This window comes from Schistocerca nitens, chromosome 9 (genome assembly GCF_023898315.1).
Source record: "Schistocerca nitens isolate TAMUIC-IGC-003100 chromosome 9, iqSchNite1.1, whole genome shotgun sequence".
NCBI lineage: Eukaryota > Metazoa > Arthropoda > Insecta > Orthoptera > Acrididae > Schistocerca > Schistocerca nitens.
Window position 1 is genome coordinate 151,619,874 of NC_064622.1, and position 12,792 is coordinate 151,632,665.

The window sequence follows — 12,792 nt, forward strand, 5'->3', positions numbered from 1 at the left end:
ACATATTCGGTACTACTCGCTGAAATTTATTGAGGAACTCAATTAGTCTTTCTCCTCTCCCATTCCTACTATCAAGCTCGTATTCTCCCTTAACCCTTTCTTCTACTCTTTCCCCTACAACCACTTGCAAATCCCGCATCAGTACTAGATTTTCATCACCCTTAACATACTAAATTACCCGTTCAGTGTTCTCTTATACTTCATCTCTTCATCTTCTGCTTACAACGTCGGCAAATATACCTGATGTATTGTGGTCTGTGTTGGTTTGCGTCGATTCTGATGGGTGTTTTGAAATCAGGTCATTCTTTTTGAAACGCTGTGTGTAAGGATGTATATGGCCTTCCATTGATTTTACGAGCCACAACGTGTTTAATATGTAGTCCTTCTATAATGATACACATCTTGTAGATGAATCAGTTCTGGAACTTCAAACCACATTTTATTCAATACAGTAAAAGTTCGAAATACTATAGATGATGCCTAGCAATGTAAGTTGAATAACAATAGTGAATAGAATACGATGACTGGGGTTCAGATCGTTGGTTAATTAAAGACGAAATCTGGAAACAGGAGACATAAAATACGATGGGTACATGAGTGAAGGCAGTTAATGGCTAGAAGGAGAACATCAATATCAAGTCCCAGAACGACCATGATAGTTCCTACATCGGCTGAGAAAACAGAGGCAGCGATTTCCAGACAAGAATGTTCCTTTGCTGGCTGCTTAGAATAGGGGCTCAAGGTGGGGTATGTCCATCTTAGAAGCCGCGTACGCAATACTGCTCAATTGTTTCTTTTTCTTTTTCATGAAACAGAAAATGCTTGTATCGTCAGAAAAGAACGGACACAGTCAGCTTCAGACTGGGTGAAGACAGGGTGGGTAGGAGTGAATCCTGAGGTCCGACCACATGCTGGTTCCACTCATGCTACTGACTTTCTTTTCTGCAAATATGAATTGATGGACATAAATTCCACAGCTTTCAGAAAACTTATTATAATATAAAATTCACGTATGTGCCACAATTTCGTGTTGATCCAGGCAACAACTACAGGTGGAACCTGACTGGCTGACCGAAGGCTCGTAAATGAGCGAAATGTAATGGAATGAGTAGCTCGAGTGTGAGTTAAGATTTTACGCCGTATAAACATTAGTGAAGCCTTTACTGTGATATCGGAAAATTGCAACTATCCAAGGTGACGGGGCCTTGTTGCCACTCCTTACCAGAGTCGAAAAATATGGCTTTTCCATAGAAAACGGCCATAACTGCTTCAACTTGTTCGCCACCATCGCGGGGAGCAGTACTACACTCCTGGAAATTGAAATAAGAACACCGTGAATTCATTGTCCCAGGAAGGGGAAACTTTATTGACACATTCCTGGGGTCAGATACATCACATGATCACACTGACAGAACCACAGGCACATAGACACAGGCAACAGAGCATGCACAATGTCGGCAGTAGTACAGTGTATATCCACCTTTCGCAGCAATGCAGGCTGCTATTCTCCCATGGAGACGATCGTAGAGATGCTGGATGTAGTCCTGTGGAACGGCTTGCCATGCTATTTCCACCTGGCGCCTCAGTTGGACCAGCGTTCCTGCTGGACGTGCAGACCGCGTGAGACGACGCTTCATCCAGTCCCAAACATGCTCAATGGGGGACAGATCCGGAGATCTTGCTGGCCAGGGTAGTTGACTTACACCTTCTAGAGCACGTTGGGTGGCACGGGATACATGCGGACGTGCATTGTCCTGTTGGAACACCAAGTTCCCTTGCCGGTCTAGGAATGGTAGAACGATGGGTTCGATGACGGTTTGGATGTACCGTGCACTATTCAGTGTCCCCTCGACGATCACCAGTGGTGTACGGCCAGTGTAGGAGATCGCTCCCCACACCATGATGCCGGGTGTTGGCCCTGTGTGCCTCGGTCGTATGCAGTCCTGATTGTGGCGCTCACCTGCACGGCGCCAAACACGCATACGACCATCATTGGCACCAAGGCAGAAGCGACTCTCATCGCTGAAGACGACACGTCTCCATTCGTCCCTCCATTCACGCCTGTCGCGACGCCACTGGAGGCGGGCTGCACGATGTTGGGGCGTGAGCGGAAGACGGCCTAACGGTGTGCGGCACCGTAGCCCAGCTTCATGGAGACGGTTGCGAATGGTCCTCGCCGATACCCCAGGAGCAACAGTGTCCCTAATTTGCTGGGAAGTGGCGGTGCGGTCCCCTACGGCACTGCGTAGGATCCTACGGTCTTGGCGTGCATCCGTGCGTCGCTGCGGTCCGGCCCCAGGTCGACGGGCACGTGCACCTTCCGCCGACCACTGGCGACAACATCGATGTACTGTGGAGACCTCACGCCCCACGTGTTGAGCAATTCGGCGGTACGTCCATCCGGCCTCCCGCATGCCCACTATACGCCCTCGCTCAAAGTCCGTCAACTGCACATACGGGTCACGTCCACGCTGTCGCGGCATGCTACCAGTGTTAAAGACTGCGATGGAGCTCCGTATGCCACGGCAAACTGGCTCACACTGACGGCGGCGGTGCACAAATGCTGCGCAGCTAGCGCCATTCGACGGCCAACACCGCGGTTCCTGGTGTGTCCGCTGTGCCGTGCGTGTGATCATTGCTTGTACAGCCCTCTCGCAGTGTCCGGAGCAAGTATGGTGGGTCTGACACACCGGTGTCAATGTGTTCTTTTTTCCATTTCCAGAAGTGTATTTGTGCAACATAATACACTTTACTGCAAATGTAAGAAACTAAGATACTTACTTTGTGAGGAAGATTAAGAAAACAGCGTTTATATTCACGAATTGCCCCTTGAATTAGATCTGTCCCCTCTCGCTAATTGAGTGCAGCCACTTCCGGCGGGCAACGATCCACAGTACTCCCAAACGATATGAGGCGACCAAATACCGTTGCCTATGGAATGACAACTTGATGACGATCTCCCAGTGGTAGTAGGCTGCATTTTTGTTCATTAATTCAGATCCTGGAGAGAGAATAAAAGGAATTCAATATGTCTGTGAGCAAGAATAAGTCATCGATATGATGTAGGAATACCATAACATCATCCACATATGCTTACAGCGAGAAGATTTTTTTCTAGCATCTTCCAGGCCTGGTCAAAAGCCTTATTAAAATCAGTAAAAAGTAAGGCTCCAGAAAGGGAAGTAGTTGCAGCCACCGAGAAGAGGTACCTTCATCCGATTACAGAGGTTAAGATCGCGAGCCGAGGCGCACAGCTTTGGTGAACTGCAAGAATTTTCTCTAGCACTATCGACCAACGGCTGTTAACTGCACGCTCTACAGATTTGCAATCGAAATTAAGTAGTGTCAGTCAGGCAGCACCAACTGGCCGAGACAGAAGCAGCAAAAGGGATGTAACCGATTTTGTGACTTTCACGAGTTCCTAACCAGAAGCAAATTGTATATTTCTATCTATGTGCTTTGATAGTTTAGTTTCTTTAGTTTCTGCGTGTTAGTTTAATATATAATAGACACAGTTCTCGCATTTTCGTTTGCGTTGAAAAGTAAACCGATTTTGTGACAAGTTCCAAATCAGGAGCGAAATATCTAGTCTCACCTGAATGCTGCGGTAGTTCTGTTTTTTAAACTCTGTGTATAAATCTAATTTATTAGACACAGCTCTTGCATTTTCGTCAGGGTCCACAGTTGAGTTCCACAGCATGTGTCGATAATCCATGTTTCTCAGTAGTGTAGTTTTCCACAGCCTTTAGTATGGATAGGGACTGTGATTGTTGTGCGCAGATACCAGCCAAGTTGGTGACACTTTGCTTTCAGCTCCAGACTGTAATGACTTCGGTTTGCACAATTTGAAGCAGCAGTGGAGTGCATATTGTTGGGGGCATCCAACGGACATCCAGGACGTCTGAGTCCTCAGATCGCTCAGATCGGTCCTCATGGTGGCCAGCTCAGTTACTGCTCACACTGAGTTTGATCCCTCACTCGTGGTCGAGTGGGAGGTCACCTTGGAGCGTGGCAGGTGGCGAAAGACTTCCCAGGGGGCCTCACGTTAAGCCTGCCTGGTTAGTCTGCCAAACAGGTTTCAGGTGCTGTCTGTGGCTGACACTATCGCTCATCCAGATACAGTCACCTGTTCTGTTTCAGAGGAAACTTCTTAGCCTGTAATATCTGGGCAGTCACAGAGGGTGGGATTATTGGTAGATGGGAGCTCCAATGTTAGGCGCGTTATAGGACCCCTAAGGGCCAATATGCACTCCATGTGCATACCAGGTGGAGTCATTCTAAACATGGAACGGATCCTTCCAGATGCCATGAAGAGCACAGATGCAGCCAACTGCAGGTGGTGACTCCCTTGGGTGCCAATGATATATGTCGCTTTGGATCGGAAGAGATTCTCTTTGGTTTCAAGCGGCTAACAGAAGCGATAAAGGCCGCCAGTCTTGCTTGCGGGATGAAAGCAGAGTTCACCATTTGCAGCATAGTCGACAGGACGGATTGCAGACCTCTGGTATAGAGCCGAGTGGAGGGCCTGAGTCAGAGTCTCAGACGATTATGCGACTGTGCAGGCTGCAAATTCATCGACTTGCACCATAGGGTGGCTGGGTTTCGGGTTCCGCTGAATAGGTTAGGAGTCTACTACACACAGAAGGCTGCTACATAGGTAGCGGGGATCTGTGGCGTGGACTGGGTGGTTTTTTCGGATAGAGGCTCTCGGCAAAACACAAAAAGGGCTTCAGTCTCAAAGGGAGCAGCCAAAACACAGGAAGAACGTAGATAGAGGAGCCATCGGTAAAAAAGTTGTAAATTGTCGTAGTTGTGTTGGAAAAGTACCAGAGCTCCAAGCACTAATAGAAAGCACTGATGCTCAAATTGTTACAGGCACTCAAAGCTGGCTAAAGCCGGAGATAAGTGCAAACGAAGTTTTTGCGAAAAATCTAACGGAGTTCCGAAAAGATAGGCTAAACACAGTGGGCAGTGGCGTCTTTGTTGCTATTAGAGGTGGTTTATCTTGTACTGAAATTGAAGTAGATAGTCCCTGTCAGTTAGCATGGGCAGAGGTGATTCTTGGCAACCGGAATGCAATAATAATACACTCCTGGAAATGGAAAAAAGAACACATTGACACCGGTGTGTCAGACCCACCATACTTGCTCCGGACACTGCGAGAGGGCTGTACAAGCAATGATCACACGCACGGCACAGCGAACACACCAGTAACCGCGGTGTTGGCCGTCGAATGGTGCTAGCTGCGCAGCATTTGTGCACCGCCGCCATCAGTGTCAGCCAGTTTGCCGTGGCATACGGAGCTCCATCGCAGTCTTTAACACTGGTAGCATGCCGCGACAGCGTGGACGTGAACCGTATGTGCAGTTGACGGACTTTGAGCGAGGGCGTATAGTGGGCATGCGGGAGGCCGGGTGGACGTACCGCCGAATTGCTCAACACGTGGGGCGTGAGGTCTCCACAGTACATCGATGTTGTCGCCAGTGGTCGGCAGAAGGTGCACGTGCCCGTCGACCTGGGACCGGACCGCAGCGACGCACGGATGCACGCCAAGACCGTAGGATCCTACGCAGTGCCGTAGGGGAACGCACCGCCGCTTCCCAGCAAATTAGGGACACTGTTGCTCCTGGGGTATCGGCGAGGACCATTCGCAACCGTCTCCATGAAGCTGGGCTACGGTGCCGCACACCGTTAGGCCGTCTTCCGCTCACGCCCCAACATCGTGCAGCCCGCCTCCAGTGGTGTCGCGACAGGCGTGAATGGAGGGACGAATGGAGACGTGTCGTCTTCAGCGATGAGAGTCGCTTCTGCCTTGGTGCCAATGATGGTCGTATGCGTGTTTGGCGCCGTGCAGGTGAGCGCCACAATCAGGACTGCGTACGACCGAGGCACACAGGGCCAACACCCCGCATCATGGTGTGGGGAGCGATCTCCTACACTGGCCGTACACCACTGGTGATCGTCGAGGGGACACTGAATAGTGCACGGTACATCCAAACCGTCATCGAACCAATCGTTCTACCATTCCTAGACCGGCAAGGGAACTTGCTGTTCCAACAGGACAATGCACGTCCGCATGTATCCCGTGCCACCCAACGTGCTCTAGAAGGTGTAAGTCAACTACCCTGGCCAGCAAGATCTCCGGATCTGTCCCCCATTGAGCATGTTTGGAACTGGATGAAGCGTCGTCTCACGCGGTCTGCACGTCCAGCACGAACGCTGGTCCAACTGAGGCGCCAGGTGGAAATGGCATGGCAAGCCGTTCCACAGGACTACATCCAGCATCTCTACGATCGTCTCCATGGGAGAATAGCAGCTTGCGTTGCTGCGAAAGGTGGATATACACTGTACTAGTGCCGACATTGTGCATGCTCTGTTGCCTGTGTCTATGTGCCTGTGGTTCTGTCAGTGTGATCATGTGATGTATCTGACCCCAGGAATGTGTCAATAAAGTTTCCCCTTCCTGGGACAATGAATTCACGGTGTTCTTATTTCAATTTCCAGGAGTGTAACTGGATCCTTTTACCGACCTCCCAATTCTGATGATACAATTGCTGAAAGGTCCAAAGAAAATTTGAGGTTAATTTCAGACACGTCCTCGACTCATACAATTATAGTTGGTGGTGACTTTAATTTACCCTCGATATGTTGGCGAAAATACATGTTTAAATCCGAAGGTACGCATAAAACATCAAGCGCAATTGTGCTAAAGGCGTTCTCTGAAAATTATTTCGAGCAGTCAGTTCATGGTTCAAATGGCTCTGAGCACTATGAGACTTAACATGTGAAGTCACCAGTCCCCTAGAACTTAGAACTACTTAAACCTAACTAACATCACACACATCCATGCCCGAGATTCGAACCTGCGATCGTAGCGGTATCACGGTTCCAGACTGAAGCGCGTAGAAACGCTCAACCACACCGGCCGGACCGAGCGAGGTGGCGCAGTGGTTAGACGCTGGACTCGCATTCGGGAGGACGACGGTTCAATCCCGCGTCCGGCCATCCTGATTTAGTTTTTCCGTGATTTCCCTAAATCACTCCAGGCACATGCCCGGATGGTTCCTCTGAAAGGGCACGTCCGACTTCCTTCCCCATCCTTCCCTAATCCGATGAGACCGATGACCACGCTGTCTGGTCTCCTTCCCCAAGCAACCAACCAACCAACACCGGCCGGCGGTTAGTTCAAGAACGCAGGCGAATGTGAAGGGCTGTGAAAACACACTTGACCTCTTAACAATACATAATCTTGAGCTAATAACAAGCATCAAAACGGATACAGGGATTAGTGAAATGAAATGATCGTATGGCGTTTATTGGTCGGGATATCCCCTTCGGGGTTCGGCCGCCGTATTGCAAGTCTCTCTTTAGTGGACGCCACTTCGGCGACTTGCGTGTCAATGATGATGGAGGACACACAACACCCAGTCCCCTGCCGGGAATCGAACCCGGGCCCCCTTGCGTGGTAGGCGGCAACGCTACCGCTGCGCTACGGAGGCGGACACACGGATTAGTGAACACAGGGTTGTCATAGCGAGATTGAATATTGTAACCCCCCAAATTCTCCAAAAACAAACGAAAAATATACCTATTCGAAAATGCCTTCCTAAGAGACAATCTCCACTCCTTACAAATTAACAATGTAGACTAGATGTGGATTGAATTCTAAGAAATAGGATCGACAGCAACTGATAGACTTATACCAATTAACATAACAATCGATGGAGCTGATCCTCCTTGGTACACAAAACTGGTCAGAACATTGTTACAGATACAATGACAAAAGTATGCCAAATTTAAATGAATGCAAAATCTCCAAGATAGGCTATCTTTTACAGAAGGTCAAAACTCAGCGTGGACTTCAGTGCGATATGTTTGTAATAGTTTCCAGAAAGAACCTTTGTCTCGAAACCTGGCAGAAAATCAAGAGAGATTCTGGTCGTATGTGAAGTATGCTAGCGATAAGATACAGTCAGTGCCTTCTCTGCGCGATAGCAATGGAAACACTATGGATGACAGTGCTGCCAAAGCAGTCACTAACAAATTCCTTCACCAAAGATGACGAAGTAAATATTCCAGAATTAGAATCAAGAATAGCTGGCAGCATGAGTAACTTAGAAGCAGATATCCTCATAGTAGTGGAGCAACTTAAATCACTTAACAAAAGCAAGTCTTCCGGTCCAGATTGTAACAAAAGCAAGTCTTCCGGTCCAGATTGTATACCAGTTAGGTTCCCTTCAGAGTACGCTGATACTATAGTTCCATACTTAACAATCATATACAGCTGTTCGCTCGACGGAAGATCCGTACCCAAAGACTGGAAAGTCGTACAGGTTACACCAATATTCAAGAAAGGTATTAGGAGTAATCCACTAATTTACAGGCCCATATCATTAACGTCGACATGCAGCAGGATTTAGAATATAAATTGTGTTCTAACATTATGAATTGCCTCGAAGAGAACGGTCAAGTAACACACAGTCAACACGGATTTAGAAAACATCGTTCTTGTGAAAGCACTTTACATACACTAAGTGTTGAGTGCTATTGATAAGGGATTTCAAATTGATTCTGTATTTCTAGATTTCCAGGAGGCTATTGACACTGTACCACACAGACGGCTTGTTGTGAAATTGCCTGCTTATGGAATACCGTCGCAGTTATGTGATGGTAGTCGTCATTTCCTGTCAGAGAGGTCACAGTTCGTAGTAACTGACGGTAACTCATCGAGTAAAACGGAAGTGATTTCTGGCGTTCCCCAAGGTACTGTTGTAGGCCCTTTGCTATTCCTCATCTATATAAACGATTTGGGAGACAATCTGAGCAGCCGTCATAGGTTTTTTGTAGAAATGTGCTGTCGTTTATCGAGTAATAAAGTCATCAGAATATCAAAATAAATAGCAAAACGATTTAGAAAAGATGTGTGTATAGTGAAATACTTGCCAGTTGATCCTAAGTAACGAAAAGCGTGGGGTGATCCACATGAGTGCTAAAAGGAACCCGTTAAATTTCGGGTACACGATAAATCAGTCAAATCTTATGACCGTAAATTCAACTAAATACCTAGGAATGAAAATTAGGAACAACTTAAATTGGAGAGGACTCACAGAAAACGTTGTGGGGAAGGCGCATTAAAGACTGCGCTTTATTGGCAGGACACTTAGAAAATGTAACAGTTCTGCAAAAGAGCTGTGTACACTACGCTTGTCCGTTCTCTTTCAGAATACTGCTACGCGGTATGGGATTCTTACCAGATGTGATTGACGGACTGCATTGAGAAAGTTCAAAGAAGGGCAGCCCATTTTGTAGTATCGCAAAATAGGGGAGAGAGTGTCACTAAAATGATACAAGATTTGCGGTGGACATCATTAAGGCAAAGGCGTTTTTCGTTGCGGCGGAATCTTTTCACGAAATTCGAGTCACCAACTTTCTCCTCCGAATGCGAAAATATTTTGTTGACGCCGACCTACGTACGGAAAAACGATCATCATAATAAAAAAAGGGAAACCAGAGCTTGCACATAAAGATGTAGGTGTTTGATTTTTCCGTGCGCTGTACGAGATTGAAATAGTAGTGAATTATTGTAAAGGTGGTTTGATGAACCCTCTGCCAGCCACTTAAATGTGATTTGCAGAGTATCCATGTAGATGTGGGTCGGGTGGCTTTTATCAATATCTGGACGTCCGTTTGTCTTCGGAATTAGAACCATTTTAACTCCTTGAAAGGAGCAGGAATCAAACCCTCCAATAGCCTCTGATTTACGAGTGACATAATGCTACCGCCTCCAAGAGGCCAAAAATGTACGAAAAATTTCTTATGAATATTTTCGAGTGCCGGCGAGAACCAAAAATGCCATGGACATCCAAAAATTAGGCGATGTACACTGAAGATTGGTTCAAATGGCTCTGAGCACTATGGGACTCAACTGCTGTGGTCTTCAGTCCCCTAGAACTTAGAACTACTTAAACCTAACTAACCTAAGGACATCACACACATCCATGCCCGGGGCAGGATTCGAACCTGCGACCGTAGCAGTCGCACGGTTCCGGACTGCGCGCCTAGAACCGCAAGACCACCGCGGCCGGCGTACACTGAAGAGCCAAAGAAACTGGTACACCTGCCTAATATCGTTAGGACCCCCGCGAGCACGCAGAAGTACCGCAACACGACGTGGCATGGACTCGACTAATGTCTGAAGTAGTGCTGGAGGGAAGTGACACCATGAATCCCGCAGGGCTATCCATAAATTCGTAAGAGCACGAGGGGGTGTAGATCTCTTCTGAACAGCACCTTGCAAGGCATCCCAGATATGCTCAATAATGTTATGTCTGGGAGTTTGGTGGCCAGCGGAAGTTTTTAAACTCAGAAGATTATTCCTGGAGCCACTCTATAGCAATTCTGGACGTTTGGGGTGTCGCATTGTTCTGCTGCAATTGCCCAAGTTCGCCAGATGCACAATGGACATGAATGGATGCAGGTGATGAGACAGGATGCTTACGTACGTGTCACCTGTCAGAGTGGTATCTAAACGTATTAACGGTCCCATATCACTCCAACTGGACACGTCCCACACGCTTAAAAAAAAAAAAAGTGTGTGTGAAATCTTATGGGACTTAACTACTAAGGTCATCAGTCCGTAAGCTTACACACTACTTACCCTAAATGATCCTAAGGACAAACACACACACCCATGCCCCGAGGGAGGACTCGAACCTCCGCCGGGACCAGCTGCACAGTCCATGACTGTAGCGCCTAAGACCGCTCGGCTAATCCTGCGGCCCACACGATTACAGAGCCTCCACCAGCTTCAACAGTCCTCTGCTGACATGCAGGACCCATGAACTCATGAGGTTGTCTCCATACCCGTACACATCCATTAGCTCTATACAATTTGAAACGAGACTCGTCCGACCAAGCAACATGTTTCCAGTCATCAACAGTCCAATGTCGGTGTTTACGGGCCCAGGCGAGGCGTAAAGCTTTATGTCGTGCAGTCATCAATGGTACACGAATGGGACCTCGCCTCTGAAAGCCCATATCGATGGTGTTTCGTTGAATGCTTCGCACGTTGACACTTGTTGATGGCTCAGCATTGATATCTGCAGCAGTTTGCGGAAGGGTTGCACTTCTGTGACGTTGAACGAGTCTCTTCAGTTGTCGTTGGTCCCGTACTTGCAGGATCTTTTTCCGGCCGCAGCGATGTCGGAGATTTGATGTTTTAGCGGTTTCCTGATATTCACGGTACGCTCGTGCACCACCTATAACACTACGATCAAACTCACATAAATCTTGATAACCTTGCATTGTGGCAGCAGTAACCGATCTAACAACTGCGCCAGACACTTGTTGTCTTATTTAGGCGTTGTTGAGCGCAGCGCCGTGTTCTGCCTGTTTAACTATCTCTGTACTTGAATACGTATGCGTATACCATTTTCTTTGGCATTTCAGTGTATATCATGTCAAGTAAAATCATTTAGAAATTCGTCATTCAGTGCAGGGGTAACCATGGAATCCAGGAGAGGAATAAATGCAACAGGGAAAATCGTATCAGGAGCAAGGTCGGTAAACTAATTATAGATCGCTCTAGAAATGTTACGGAAGTACGTGACCATCGGTGTGAGTGACGGACACGATACATGTTCTTTTTCGAAGCGCTCGAGGTCAGTTCATCCTGTAGGACTGAGCGGGATTTGGATCGCAAACTGAGTCCTTCCATTTGATGTCTGTTCAACTGAAAAAGTACCTATTTAACATGGCGACCATCCATAATCCGTAAGAGAGCTTGTCTAGCACCTTTACAAAGTTGTCGTAAGACGGAATAATAAAATACCTGGGTCTGCCAGATATCTTTCGCCCCTTCAGGGACGTAACGCATTAACGTTTTCCGAAGCAACGGTTTTGCATGCTCTGATCGCCATTCCATAAGAGTACAGGCCCTGCGAACGCAAGCTACTGACCCAAACTTCAGGAAAGATAATCTCGAGGGAAGGGTCCTTTAAAAAAGATGCTTTCAGGTTATAGTTATGAAACAGTGAACAGCTAACCAAGTGTATCACATCTATCGCTAACTGTTGCCCACATAAAGAATCCGAACGATAAAAACGGTCAAGTCTGCTGCTGGAAGTAGTTAAAAAAGAGTGGGCTAGTGCAAGTTCCATGCATAGCGTTTTTGCGAAGAGTGCTCCGAATTATCTAGTTCCTTACTGAAAACGAAATTGGGTTCTGATCCACAGGATGCCTAAGAGAACTAAAATCTCGGACTAAAAGAAGTTTCTGTGGAGTTTTTCGAAATAAATAAGCCATACCCTGTCTGTAAAAACGTGCTGGATCTGTGGAATGACCAGATCCTGAAAGAACAGGAAGAAATATTAAAGTAAGGCCACAAAAAGTGCAGTTCATGTCTCGACCGTTATCAAGAACTTCGAAATCAGTCATTGGTATTCCCTCTCTGTAAAATAACGCATTACCGGTAAACAGTTCAGCAGCCACATTCAAGAAGCTAGCAAAACCAGGAACAGAAAAATGATCGAATAACACGTGTTATAAAAGTATCACGTTTGCAATTGAATCGTAAATAAATTGTCGCAGCGCCGCAGGTCTAAGATCGGAACTAGTTCTGTTCGCATTCAAAGAAAGAAAAGTATAGAGCTGCCTCCAGTTATTACGAGAATAATTCAGATGATTACTTGAAGGTGACCTTTAAGGCCGTGTGTCACAGTCCATGGCAGAGTCTATGGATAAATCTGAATGTAAAATGCTGGATTCCTCTCCTCCACCCTCTTTATGTGTTTT